We start from the raw sequence: 13,652 nt of genomic DNA, 5'->3' as shown, positions 1-13,652 counted from the left end.
AACTGCCATACTGTTTTCAGAAACTAGTAAGTCACAAAGTAAACCTGAGACAGTGCTGTTAATAAACACAAATTGCAAACAAGAAGGTAGTAAGTGGAAATAATGCACTCATTTAGGAGTCATAAAGCCTTTGATCTTACTTTGAAGGAAAGAGTCTATGTTTAAACTACCCATTCAGGGACAGCCAGATCCCCATAAAGAGCAGTGCTTTTTGCTTTGATAGAAAATCACTGAGGCCTGTCTAGCAGGTCTGGTTTGTAAACAGATTAGTTAAAGGCTCATCAGGACTGATTTGCATAGGATTCAGCAAGCCTCAGTCACTTAATGAGCAATGCCATTTCCAGGTTGGGAAGAACACCATTTTTCCCCGCTAGCTATAAGTCTTAGATCATTACTTTGTGGGAAAGGGAAAGAATATTCATATAAAGTGAACGCTTGCTGTCCTTCACTAATGAGAAAATGATGACCTAAGACTTGCTTTGCTTGCTCTAAATAGTGAAGGTTGTAATGAAAGAAATAGGTGATGAGTTTGAAATTAGGTTACAAAAAAGGTTTCCCTACCCTTCTCTATTGTTAGAGAGACAAAGGAGGACTAATGTGAATTATAATAGAGAAGGTAAATGCACTGCAGACGCAGACCACAAATATGTATCCACAAATGTTTATGGAGGACCTCCTTAGAACCTGGCTCTGTGTGTGTGTGTCAAGGGTGAGACATTCCACGCTGCCCAAGGCAGAGTGAGCCTCTGCCTGCACCGAGCCTCCCTTCTGGGGCCATCATTACAGAGAAATGGGAACAGCAGAGGAAAGGAATTTGGCAGTTTAAGCACAGGTTTTGAAATTTCTACCAGTGAGCCGCCATTTGCTTGAAGATGGCAAGAACAGTATTTCCAGAGAGAGCAAATCCTCTGATCAATCTTACTGCACTTTTGTTTTTGAGTTTCAGAAAAATGGGCAATCACCTTCCTGTCAGTAATTAAGAACCTCTCTTTTCCTTAAATGTTGGAGTGAGAAAAATGTTCAAAGAGGAGGGGCGTGGTGGCTCATGCCTGTAATCCCAGCACTTTGGGAGACTGAGGTGGGCAGATCACTTGAGGTCAGGAGTTCGAGACCAGCCTAGCCAGCATGGCAAAACCCCATCTCTACTAAAAATACAAAAATTAGCCAGGCATGGTGGTGCGTGCCTGTAATCCCAGCTACTAAGGAGGCTGTGGCATGAGAATCACTTGAACCCTACCGGCAGAGGTTGCAGTGAGCTGGGATTGCACCAGTGCACTCCATTCTGGGCAACAAAGCAAGAATCCATCTTTAAAAAAAAAAAGAAAAAAGAAAGAAAAAGAAAAAATGTCGAAAGCAAGCCTTTGCCTATTTTGATCACTTAATAGATAACAAACAGAGCAGCTCAGTAGAAACAAAAAATTGGAAACTGCTTATTTTTAACTTTGAAAAATAAGCAGTTTCTAAGTAAAACAAAGTGATCTCTGAAGTTTTCTACTCTGACTTCCAAGCATGTAGTGAACTGCCGGGGGACAGTGGGTGCTTCTTTGTCTGGCTTGCAGCAGCATCATCCTGCTTATGGGAAATGTTTTTTAAATATTATCAACGTTGGCAACATTAACTTTCTCAGCTGGAAACTTGGGTTTAAATAGCAACCTTTGGCCTTTGGGTCCTGCCTTGTCAAGGCCAAGGACCTCAGCCTTACCCTGCTTCCTAGAAGCGAGATCAAATCAGCACTCTCCTGTAAATGTCACCTTGGATCCACTGCACTCAGGAAGACACAGTGCAGCTCTGGGAAGTGTTAGAAGAGAGCCTGGGGACAATTTCATACTGGCGTGATCAAGACTCCGGGTCCTGTCCAGGTAATTCAGATGGATAGCGGGTGTAAAGGGAGGCCATGCCCTCTGTCTCTCCAGGTGGATTTAATTAGGCTACGGAGGAAGAGGAGGCCTTGTTAGTTTGTCTGCTTGTGAATATGGCTAGGGAGAGTATTCTAGTAAAATCTACTTGCGACGAGGTAAGACACCTGCATCCCTCCCTAGGAAAACGGGGGGTATTCTATATCTCACAAGGGACCACATGTGAGGCCTCAGAGAGCCTTGCAGTCCCTCTTGCTGGCACCTTTCCCCAACCCCACTATTTTCTGATGGAGAAATTTCTTCCAGCTTGCCTTTGTCCACATCTCTCTCAACTTCCATAGGGGCACAGACCTGCTTTGTACAGGCAGGGACCTCCTGCTTGGAAGGAGCCCTTTAGATGGGCACTGACAAGAAGGCTCCAACCCACCTACCTACTGAGGAGGCCTCTTGATGCGTGGCAGCACCTGCATTTCTACCACAGGCTGGCATGAGGCAAATGAGCATGTCCACTGCCTGAGAAGATGTTCAAACACGAGCTCCATGAGGGCACGGACCATGGTTTTGTGACTGAGGTATCACAAGCACCTGGCACACTGGATGCATTCCACACACGGCATTTGTTTGGTGCATGAGTGAAGGAACAAATGAATGAGATGACCCCAGCTTTTATTAGTCATTCTCTTGAATTACTAATAAAATTACTAAGGAACTAGTAATTCCCTTTCCTTTAGCTGTTCAGGAACACAGGCAAAGCCAAAGCTCCCAGGATCCTCATTCCATGGGCTCTAAAGCAGGAAGGATTGGAGGAAATGAGGGACTGACTGTAGTGAGGCTGGTTTGCCAAGTCTTAGGAAGCCTGGCCCCAATATTTGGAAGCTTTCCCTGAGTTAGAAACATGAACACATAGCCTCTGTTATTATGGGCCCAGGACCAATTCCAAGGCATCAGGAAGAGGCCCTCTAAACATCCCTTTACACACATAAAGCACTAGCACAGTTTCTAACCTGTAGTAGATGCTTAATAAATGCCCTTGCTCTCAGTGTGACTGCATCTGAATACCAGCAGGTAGGATCTTTGATTGGAGCCACGAGCCCGTTAACACTGAAATGCTGTGTTAATCAAGCTTAGAGAACACAGAAGCCCACCATAGCAGAAGACCAGAAATGGCTTAATCTCATTTCACTTAATATATCTAAGTGAGATATGTCTAAACACTCTGCTTTATTTTACAAACTTATAATCAACTTTTGAAAATAATGATGAAAGCCATCCTTTGCTGCCCTACTCACCTCCCACATCCTTCAACACTGTATTAAAAGGTGGGCCCTGGAGAGGTCAGGCCTGAGTTCTAAACCCAGCAATACCATTTTCTAGTGTGGACTTGAGCAGGTGACTTAGCCTCTCTCGGTGTCAGTTTTCTTTTTTTCTTTTTTTTTTTTTTTTTTTTTTTGAGCAGGGTCTTGCTCTGTTGCCCAGGCTGGAGTGCAGTGGTGAAATCTCGGCTCACTGCAACCTCCACCTCCCGGGTTTAAGCAATTCTTCTGCCTCAGCCTCCTGAGTAGCTGGGACTGCAGGCACGTGTCACCACACCCGGCTAATTTTTAGTGTTTTTAGTAGAGATAGGTTTTCACCATGTTGGCCAGGCTGGTCTCAATCTCCTGACTTCATGATCCACCTGCCTCGGCCTCCCAAAGTGCTAGGATTATAGGCATGAGCCACTGCGCCCAGCCTCTCAGTGCCAGTTTTCTCATCATGACATAGGGATAATAGTAACTGTCCCAGGGTATAATTGAAAGGCTTAAATAACACAGTGTAGGTACAGGGCATGGCATGGTGTCTGCCACATAGTAAATGCTCACTAAAACTTACAAGCTCTTACTATGAGCTACTGGTAACCAAGAAGCCAGTTGGTGAAGAGCAAACTTGATAAATACAAGACTGCCATCAGCCATCTTCTACTTCAAATGGTTTCTGGTTAGTTAGCAAGAGGGTATTTGAATCTGCTTGTGGGAGATTTTTTTTCTCTAATGCCATAGGACCCAGTAGAGAGAGTGAATACGAAAAGCCTGGCTCTCTCAAACTTGGCAGAAGATAAGTCAGAAATGTGCTGGACTCATGGGCTATATCTGCTAAGACAAAAGCAGTGGTCTGCAAGGTCATATTCTGGGAGACAAATCTTGCTGAATGAATTCCACTCAGAGCTGGGGCTTTGGCGCAGCCCAAGGCTGTGAGTGCTCAGCCCAGTGGGGCAAATGGTGGCTTTAAGTCCTGTCTTTTGTGCAATCCTCCCCTACCCCATTCTTTGATGTGGAAAATGGACACTTTGTCAATCTCATGTAAAGTGCTATGCAGATGCGGTTTCAAAGCACTTTCCCACCTCCACCCAATGAGATCCCTGTCCCTGAGACTTTCCCATTTAGAAATTCTGAAGCTGCCAGACAAGCAGACATCACTCTAAACCAAACTGGAGATTGCTAGCTAAATGTCTGCAAACCCAGGGACTCAGCTAGTGCATAGCTGATGGGAATGCAGACTGATAAAAGTCTTGCTGGAGCATCATTTGCCAATAGATTTTAAAAACACTCATTTATAATTAAACACCGAAATATTTACAAATGTATTCATTCATCTTAGCTTCTTTTATATAATAGTATTGACAAGTGATTCAGATCCTTTTCCATGCCCTGGTCTCCTTATTGGGCTCTTTCTAGCTAAGCTTTGCCAGGCCCAGTGCGGCTGGTGAAGAGGTTTGGCTTTGGAGGTGGCAGTGAAGTGGGAAGAGCCACCACAAAACTATAGGAACCGCCAGGCACGGTGGCTCACGCCTGTAATCCCAGCACTTTGGGAGACCAAGGCTGGCAGATCACGAGGTCAGGAGTTCAATACCAGCCTGGCCAACATGTTGAAACCCTGTCTCTACTAAAAATACAAAGATTAGCCGGGTGTGGTGGTGCGCACCTGTAATCCCAGCTACTCAGGAGGCTGAGGCAGGAGAGTTGCTTGCACCCAGGAGGCAGAGGTTGAGTGAGCCGAGATTATACCACAGCACTCCAGCCTGGGTGACAGAGCAAGACTCCGTCTCGGGGGAGGAAAAAATGAACCATAGGAACCCTGGAATGTTCCCTACCACTGTTAAATTGTCAATAAGGCATGAAATGGCTGGTGAAAATTATCTATCCATCGTCACTTGCAGCCATCCACAGCTCTCCTGGTTACTGACCTATAGTAGATGCTTAATAAATGCCCTACGCAGGGAATACAAATAACTGCATATAGCCAGCCAAACATGCTTCCAGCATAATAGAGCCATGGAATGTAAATAGAGATCACAGTAAAATAGAGCTACGTGTGCAGCCAGGGGAAGACAGGAAGATGGTGTTGGGAAGGAAAGAGGATGAGAGAGAGCTGCCATTGTGTAGGATAGTTATCTTAGGACATAGAGAATAGAATAGGGGCTTTGGAATACAGCAGACTTATATTTGAGTACCTGAATTGCCAATAAATAGCAAACTACTTAACACTTCTGAAGCTTGGTTTCCTTATCTATAAAATGGAGAAGCAGGAGGATCACTTGAGCCCAGGAGTTGGAGATCAGCCTGGGCAACATAGAGAAACCCTATCTCTACTAAATACAAATGAAAATTAGCTGGGTGTGGTGGCACATGCCTGTAGTCCCAGCTACTCAGAGGCTGAGGCAGGAGGATCACTTGAACCCAGGTGTTTGAGGCTATAGTGAGCTATGATCACACCACTGTACTCCAGCCTGGGCAACAGAGCAAGACCCTGTCTCTAAAAATAATAATAATAATTAAAACAAAATAGGAAAAGCAATTTGTAGAGCTATTGGCAGAATTAAGTGAGATGAAAGAGCATATACAAAGCATGACCCAGGGAAGGTACTCAATAAAAGTGAGTTTCATTTTCAAATACTTTGTCTTGTTGTCTCCTTAAGAAATGTTTATTGTATAAGGTGTGTTGATTTCAGATTCAAAAGACACAATCAGTGTGACATATCTAAAACTCTTGTCCCAGATCTGAATAGTCTGATTTATATCGTATACGTAGCTTCCACTATCTTAGTGGGGTTTTAAGGAATTTACCCTTGTAGTGACCTTTTTGATTAAAGACTCTGTTAAGAAGTTGGTTAAATAACAAAGTATGGATTAGTAAGTCCAAGAGCAGCATTTGAAAAATATGATTACCTAAAATGTGGTGCTTCCAGTGAGCACTGTGAGTTGTATTGGTATCTTTTGCATAACTAACAGATGGCTTTGAAGTTTACTCAAAAGACAATTAAAAAGGCTGATCAGGCAAGGGATGGCGGGATGTTTTAAAGCCTGCTTTTACCCAGGCATTCCATGCAGATAAGCACCAAGGTAGAGGAATAAGAAGAAATGGTCTTCTAAGCTGAAGTGTTCTGTTTCACTTCCTTCTGTCCCAAGTAGTTGCTAAAGTAATTTACAATTTGGAAAGCTGTGATCACCCTACCTGAAGCAGTAAAATCTCATGGTGGGGCCTCGTAATTTATCACCGGCAGTAAATGCTAACAAATTATACTGTACTAAAAGCCATTGCCCAAGAGTTTAGCCCAGAAGACACCAAGGCAAGGCCTTTATTTTTATTTTTTTTATCAGGATGAGTGAATGTTTAGTCTACTGGATATTTTTCAAGCTTACATTTTTATATTATGCCTTTTGGTTTTTTGAACCAGATCCAAGTTTGACTTTGGTATTTGCTGTAATGTACTCTTTGTTTTCCCTTTATTTCCCATCTCACTGTTACCTCTATCCCAGTGGAGCCTTTCCAGTGTTTGAAGAGGGCAAACATTGATCTAGCCTGAAGTTAGAATAGGAAAATATGTGTGAGGAAATTGATGTTACCATTTGCACTCAGTCACTCGGTCAAGAGTCAGCTCTCTCATTTTAAAAGCAAAATATGCATCAAAAACTTCAACAGACTTCAGCGGCAATGGAAAGCAGCATGTTTGGAAACTGCACATCAGGAGGCCTACTGCTGAGTTCAGAATGATTACCATATCCCATCACACTACCTTCTAGTGAAATCTAACACTTTCTTGTTAGAGTCTTAGAAACTATTCAAGACCAATCCATTTAGCCAAAAAAAAAAAAAAAATCCTCTCTGGGTGAATTTACTGATACCAGAGAACAGATTTTTTTAAAAACCCAAGAATTCTTCTCTAAAAAATCAAAGAAAAAAGCTTTCCTCAAGATGCTAAGGACCTGAGGCCTCAGAGGCACTTGGTCATGTGCCAGATTTGAGCATCTTCCTCTACTCTTCCCAAATGCCACAGAAAGGGAAAAAAAGTGAGGAAATATCACTTATTCTGCCTCTTTACTGCCTTTTAGATCAGTTGGAAATCAAGTTTTTGTTGGTTTTATTTGTTTTAGATCGGGATTTCTTTCTTTCTAGTTGAGTAACAGGGTTGCTCACGCAAGTCACCCTTTCTCTTGCTCTTGTGAACGGGGGGCCGTGGGAGTGGCAGCACCTGGGGCCATGACAGACATGCAGAGCCTCAGTTGCTAGGCAGACCTGTCTGAGAAGAGCTGCCGAGTATCCCTCAGCTCGCACTGTGTCAGGAGATGCTGGTGTTTAGGGTTGTTGGCAGGTTTTTAGTTTGAAGGGATGTCCTTTGCAAGGAAAGAATCCTAGACCCAGAGCACTCCAAGAAGCAGAGGGCTTACTCATGGGCTATACATGGACCCAAACTGGAGTCTGAAAGCAAGATCTGGAGGCAGCTCCAGGGACAGGCTGCCCTCTGCCCCTAGCTCCTGTGTCTGCTCCACTCTCCCCACTTCACGGACCACATTTCAGCGCTTCCTCATGGCTTCTGCTGCTGCACAACTTAAGCTTTGACGTGGTCCATCATGGCCCCTCCAACCCCTTTCTGCATCAGCATCTCCTTTCAGCTTCAGCTCATACTGATGCCTGATTTCCTCCATCTCAATTCTCAAGAGCTAGAATCTGATCGGTCCAACAAAATGTTTTGCTCCCAACCTTCCACAGGTCACTGGCTAGCCTAGAATTGGACTCTGGATCAGCTCGAGGGGCTGGGGATACAAATGATCTGCATGAAGGCTGACCCTCAGCAGGGGAGGCCAAACTCAGAAGGCTGACCCTCTGAGGACCGGCAGGCAGTTTGAGAGGCCTGAGAGGTGGGCCGCTGGCCACTCTTAAATTTATCACAGCTTGTAGGAACTACAGAATAAAAAATCTCAATGCAACATGGGAAAAAACTCTTAGCTGGGTGCGGTGGCTCACGCCTGTAATCCCAGCACTTTGGGAGGCCGAGGTGGGCCGATTACAAAGTCAGGAGATCGAGACCATCCTGGCCAACATGGTAAAACCCCGTCTCTACTAAAAATACAAAAATTAGCTGGGCGTGATGGCATGCGCCTGTAGTCCCAGCTACTCGGGAGGCTGAGGCAGGAGAATCACTTGAACCCCAGAGGCGGAGGTTGCAGTGAGCTGAGATCACACCACTGCACTCCAGCTTGGCAACAGAGCGAGACTCCATCAAAAACAAAACAAAATAAAAGAACAAACACACACACACATACACCAAAACAAAACTCTTACCTGCTCCCTAATGCAAATGTCAGTTTAAGTCAGGAAATAAAAAAAGTTTCTAAATTTATTTACTGCCAGACCTATTCTAGGGAGAGAAAGAAGGAAAGGTGAGTATGAGGAACTGAACATTAATTTTAAAGATATTTTGTGGGCCAGTTTTATTTTATTTTAGGGACTTATTTTTATTTTATTTTAGGGACTTATATTAAGACATAAAACTATATACCTGAGAGGCTAGTGAGAGGAAGTGTAACGAATTGAAATTTTCTGGAGTATTATGTAGAAGACAGGTACCCCCACTTACCTCTCTTCAAAGAGCCTAATCACAGCTGCATTTATGAAGCCTGGAAGAAGTTGTTAGAGAAAGTTTGAGAGTTTTAAAATTATTACTGAAAGATTTGAATCTTTTATCAGGAATCTTAGTTTTTCTACAAAAATTATAAATCCCAGGACAGATATGTCAGCCACCTGGGGATCAGAAACTAAGCCCTTTGATGCTACAAGGTAACATTATGGAAGCCCTGCAGCCTAGTTTAACAGGCACTGCCGAGAGAGCTCACTGCAGTCATAGAGAGAATTCGGTTTGCACAATGTCTTTCTGCTGGTCAGGCCCCTCCTTTCCTTTGTTTCTCCCTCTCGGTCAGTGAGAATCATTCCCCTGCCTCCACTCTGTCCCCTCTGGCCTAATCCACGCACAGTTGCTACTTGGCTTTCCTGGAGCACAGCTCCAACCAGACCTGATCTGCTCAGACCCCTGTAGAAGTTGTGAAGGAAGCAGCCTCCCCAGCCTGGCACTCGCCTTAACACTACACAGTGGCCATGCCTCCCACGACACTCTCATCTGCACCATACACTCTTGTCATCCTGCAAGGTCTCCTTCCTTAGGCGTGCTGACCCAGTCCCCTGCCCCTGCTCACTGCCCCCAGCTTTCCTATCCCTGCCTAGAACCTCCTCTGGGCTCTTTCACAATGCCTCCCACTTTCCAAGTGTTTTTTTTTTTTGAGACAGAGTTTCACTCTTGTCACCCAGGCTGGAGTATAGTGGCATGATCTCCTTTCCCTACAACCTCCACCTCCCGGGTTCAAGCAATTCTCCTGCCTCAGCCTCCCAAGTAGCTGGGATTACAGGTGCCTGCCACCACGCTGGCTAATTTTTGTATTTTTAGTAGAGATGCGGTTTCACCATGTTGACCAGGCTGGCCTCGAACTCCTGACCTATGGTGATCCACCTGCCTCAGCCTCCCAAAGTGCTGGGATTACAGGCATGAGCCACCGCGCTCAGCCTCAAGTGCATTTCTGATACCGCTTTCGAGATCCCCCTCCTCCTTCTCACTGGTTTGTTGATGTCTCATCTTCCTCATAGCAGCTGTGATCTCACATTTCCCTTTCCCTTTTGTTTTTTAGGTTTTCACCTCAAAGGTGCCATTCCTCCCCCATCAGGTCAGAAGTATATCGAGAATGGGAACTTGAAATCTTCACACCGAATGTGACCTGGTAGAAAAACAGAGTGGTATAGTAATGTGAGTAGGCTCTGGACTCCAACTTCCTATCAGAATTCACATTCCTGGTGGACTTATTTGCTGTGGTTTGTGGGATGTTGAACAAGTCACTTGCCTCTCCCAGTCTCAGCTTCCATATCTATAAAATAAGATAAGAATTATACTGACCCCACAAGCTTGCTGTGAGGATCACCTGAACCATATGTTCCAAAGTGCTCCGTGAACTCGTCAGTACCTCACAGAACATCACTTGCTGCTCTAGTGATGCCAGTAGGTGCTCAGTAAATGCAAGCCCCTGTGCAGCCCCTGGACGGGGATGCTGGAGCCTCCAGGGTTAGCCAACAGCATTAACCTGCTTGTCCATCAAGACTTTTAAAGAGCTGCTAACAGGCAGGAAAATTGCTGGATTTGAGTTTCACCTCCTCCCCTTAACCAGGTCACCTTCTGGAGGAGGTGCTAATGAGCAGCAAAATGACCAAAATGTGGGCGGTAAGGGAGGCAGAGAAGGAAACAGCCTAGGAGCTTGGACAGCCCTCTGCTAGCTACCCAGCGCTTGAAGCTAGGCCTAACAGGCATCCCAGAGCCCAGCACACGGCCCCTCTTGGCACCAAGGGGAGAATAACCATGCAAGGGCCGGAGATGTGGCTTTGGTTCCGGTGAAGCTTTGGGGAAAAACCCAGATCAGGCCCCTCTCTCTCTGGCCATATAAACTTGCAGTCTCCAGCCTCCACAATCGGCACACTGGTGCTTTAATAATTGCTCTTTCTCTTAAGCAGGTTCCATTTTAACTGACCACCTTCTTGACAAATATTGAGCCACAGAATGTTCCTGGCGAGTGGCAACCTAAGAGTGCCATCAGCACTGGAGGGTCTCAAGTATTCCATTCCAGACCCATGGCCAGAGCAGGCAGGTCCAGGAGGGGCAGGCATGGGACTGGCGGCTTCCCAGACATCCATGAATAGACGTGGCCTCCTGTGAGTCTTCCCTTACCATCTGTGGTGTCAGCTTCAGGGTTCCAGGGTGAACCTGAGGCCTTGAAGAAGCAGGCTGGTGAGCCCCAGCATTCACTAACCATGACATTTGCTAACAAACTTCACCCATCAGTGGCTCTCAAGTCTGACTGCACATGAGAACCACCTGGGGCGGCGATGCTGCTGTCGACCTTGGAAGGCTGCTGTGTACTGAATTGAGGTAATGCGTATTCAATACTTGGCACTTAGTAAATACTGCAGGTCCTCAAATAACGTTTTTCTTCCTTTCTTTGAGACGGAGTATCACTCTTGTCACCCAGGCTGGGTTGTAGTAGTATCATCGCAGCTCACTGCAACCTCCACCTCCCGGGTTCAAGTGTTTCTCCTGCCTCAGCCTCCCACGTATCTGGGACTACAAGCGCACACCACCACGCCCAGCTAATTTTTGTATTTTTAGTAGAGACAGGGTTTCACCATGTTGGCCAGGCTGGTCTCGAACTCCTGACTTCAGGTGATCCACCCGCCTTGGCCTCCCAAGTGCTGGGATTACAGGTATGAGCCACCATGCCCGGCCAAATAACATTTAGTTCAACATTATTTTCTTACCACGTTGACGAGAAAAGAAAAATGGATTCCAGCTGGGGCCACTGTCTATGTGGAGTTGGTACATGTTCCTCACATCTGCATGGGTTTTCTCTAAGCACTCTGGTTTCCTCCCACATCCCAAAGGTGTGCACACGGCATGTCTATCTGGCCCCAGAGTGAGCATGGGTGTGTGTGAGTGCGCCCTGAGATCTGATGGTGTCCAGGCTGGGGCAGGTTCTGTCCTGTACCCTGAACTGGAAAAAGTAGGAAGATAATTATCTTGTTCTTATGAATTTGTCTTAAGTGTATGTATTGCTCATATTTATTTCAGTGTTTACTATTAGGCGCATTTTGGTATTTATTTAGAAGTTTGGTGATGTTTTTCTGATTAGAAATATTCCAGGAACTTAGCTCCTGTTTATACCAATTAGCTTGTGGGAAAATGGATTTTGTTCTATGGCATTTCACCTAAAGTTGCAGTTTCCAAGAACCTATTGGCAACATTAAGTGAGGACTTACTTCATTACTTTTTTCTGTATTTGTGGCTATATATCTTACAAATAACAGTATATAAAATTAATATAGTCTAATAAAAACCAGACACAATTTGAGGTGACACTCTAGGGTGCTTGGTCTATACTTTTTCACCCTGTTGTCATTCTACTGATATTAAATCAGAGATTCTCAATTGAGAGGAAAGGAAGCATTCTTAACAAAGAAAGGGGATAGAAGCGGGCACAGTACACTTTGCACACATCATGAACTGGGCTTGATGCTAACAGACTTAGATTGGATCCAGCCTCCATGTTTTACCTAGGATAGAAAGTGTGTGACACACTGATAGCCCATGATCAAAACGTTTTTTGTGTATTTTTTTTGAGCTGGAGTCTTGCTCTGACACCCAGGCAATAGCACAATCTTGGCTCACTGCAACCTCTGCCTCCCACGTTCAAGTGATTCTCCTGCCTCAGCCTCCCGAGTAGCTGGGATTACAGGTGCCCACCACCATGCCTGGTTAATTTTTGTATTCTAGATTTTGTATTTTTAGTAGGTTTTGCCATGTTGGCTGGGCTGGTCTCAAACTCCTGACCTCATATGATCTGCCTGCCTCAGCCTCCCAAAATACTGGGATTACAGGCATGAGCCACCACTCCCAGTCCAAAATGTTTTTTAATACCAAAATAATTTTTCTTGTAAAAGTACTATTAGATTGATTTAAGTCAGGATATTGATAATTCAAATGTTTAAAGAAGAATTTTGAGATTTTAATATTTACCAAAGGGGCATGGGCTATTTCTCATGACAACAAGTAGGAAAAGTTTTGCAGTGGGCTTTCAGGTGGGGAAAAAACGTGTACCTAGAGAGATTTGCAAAACTCTCAAGCTTGAATTTGTTGTCTGCTCACAGGAGCCTTGACTTTGAGGCATGTTTCTCGATCCTTTAATTTTGTGCTTAGAACACGTCCTTGGATGGGGGTCAAAGTTTCATAGAAAGAATTTAATTTACTTAAAAGGTGTAGCTGCTCACTGGAAACCCTGGCACCTTTGGGTTTCCGACAGGTGAGAATGAATTCGGGCTGTGAAAGAGCATTTTGCTTCTTGAGATGAAAAGCCAGAGCAAGACACTCATGGGAATCACTGGAGAGCTTGGTAAACCAGAATGCTGGGTTCTGCCCCTAGAATTTCCAATTCAGTGCATCTGAGTTGAGAGCTTGGTCGTCTGAAAAAGGGCATGTCTAACTAATTCTCACGGGGCACTCGTACTATAGGCCTGGTAAGGAAATACAGAGTCTGGGCAAGCTCAGCTGGGAGCAGCTGCAGAGTTCTGTACTCCACGGATGGGGCAAGCCCAACATGCAGTCAGCTGGTGAGGTCTGTGGGCAGTCCCTGGGTATGGTTCCTACCTGTCCCTGTCTCTGGGCCTTCCTGGGAATTAGGCCATCTAACTAACCTATCAATGGTGAAGGAATTTGAACCTAGGAAATTAAGAACTATGAAGGGTCTGAGGTTTTACTCTACTTGTAATCTAACAAATTAGCCTGCTACAGTTTCATGGATTGGCTATAGACACAAAACTCCTGGATCAGAGACAAAGAGCAGTTTATTGCTCATAGCAATAGCAGTAGGCAGAGCATCAGCATTTTCTTGTGCTGGT

The sequence above is a fragment of the Papio anubis genome, chromosome 4 (genome assembly GCF_008728515.1).
Source record: "Papio anubis isolate 15944 chromosome 4, Panubis1.0, whole genome shotgun sequence".
Classification (NCBI taxonomy): Eukaryota; Metazoa; Chordata; class Mammalia; order Primates; family Cercopithecidae; genus Papio; species Papio anubis.
This window is presented reverse-complemented; position numbering follows the sequence as displayed.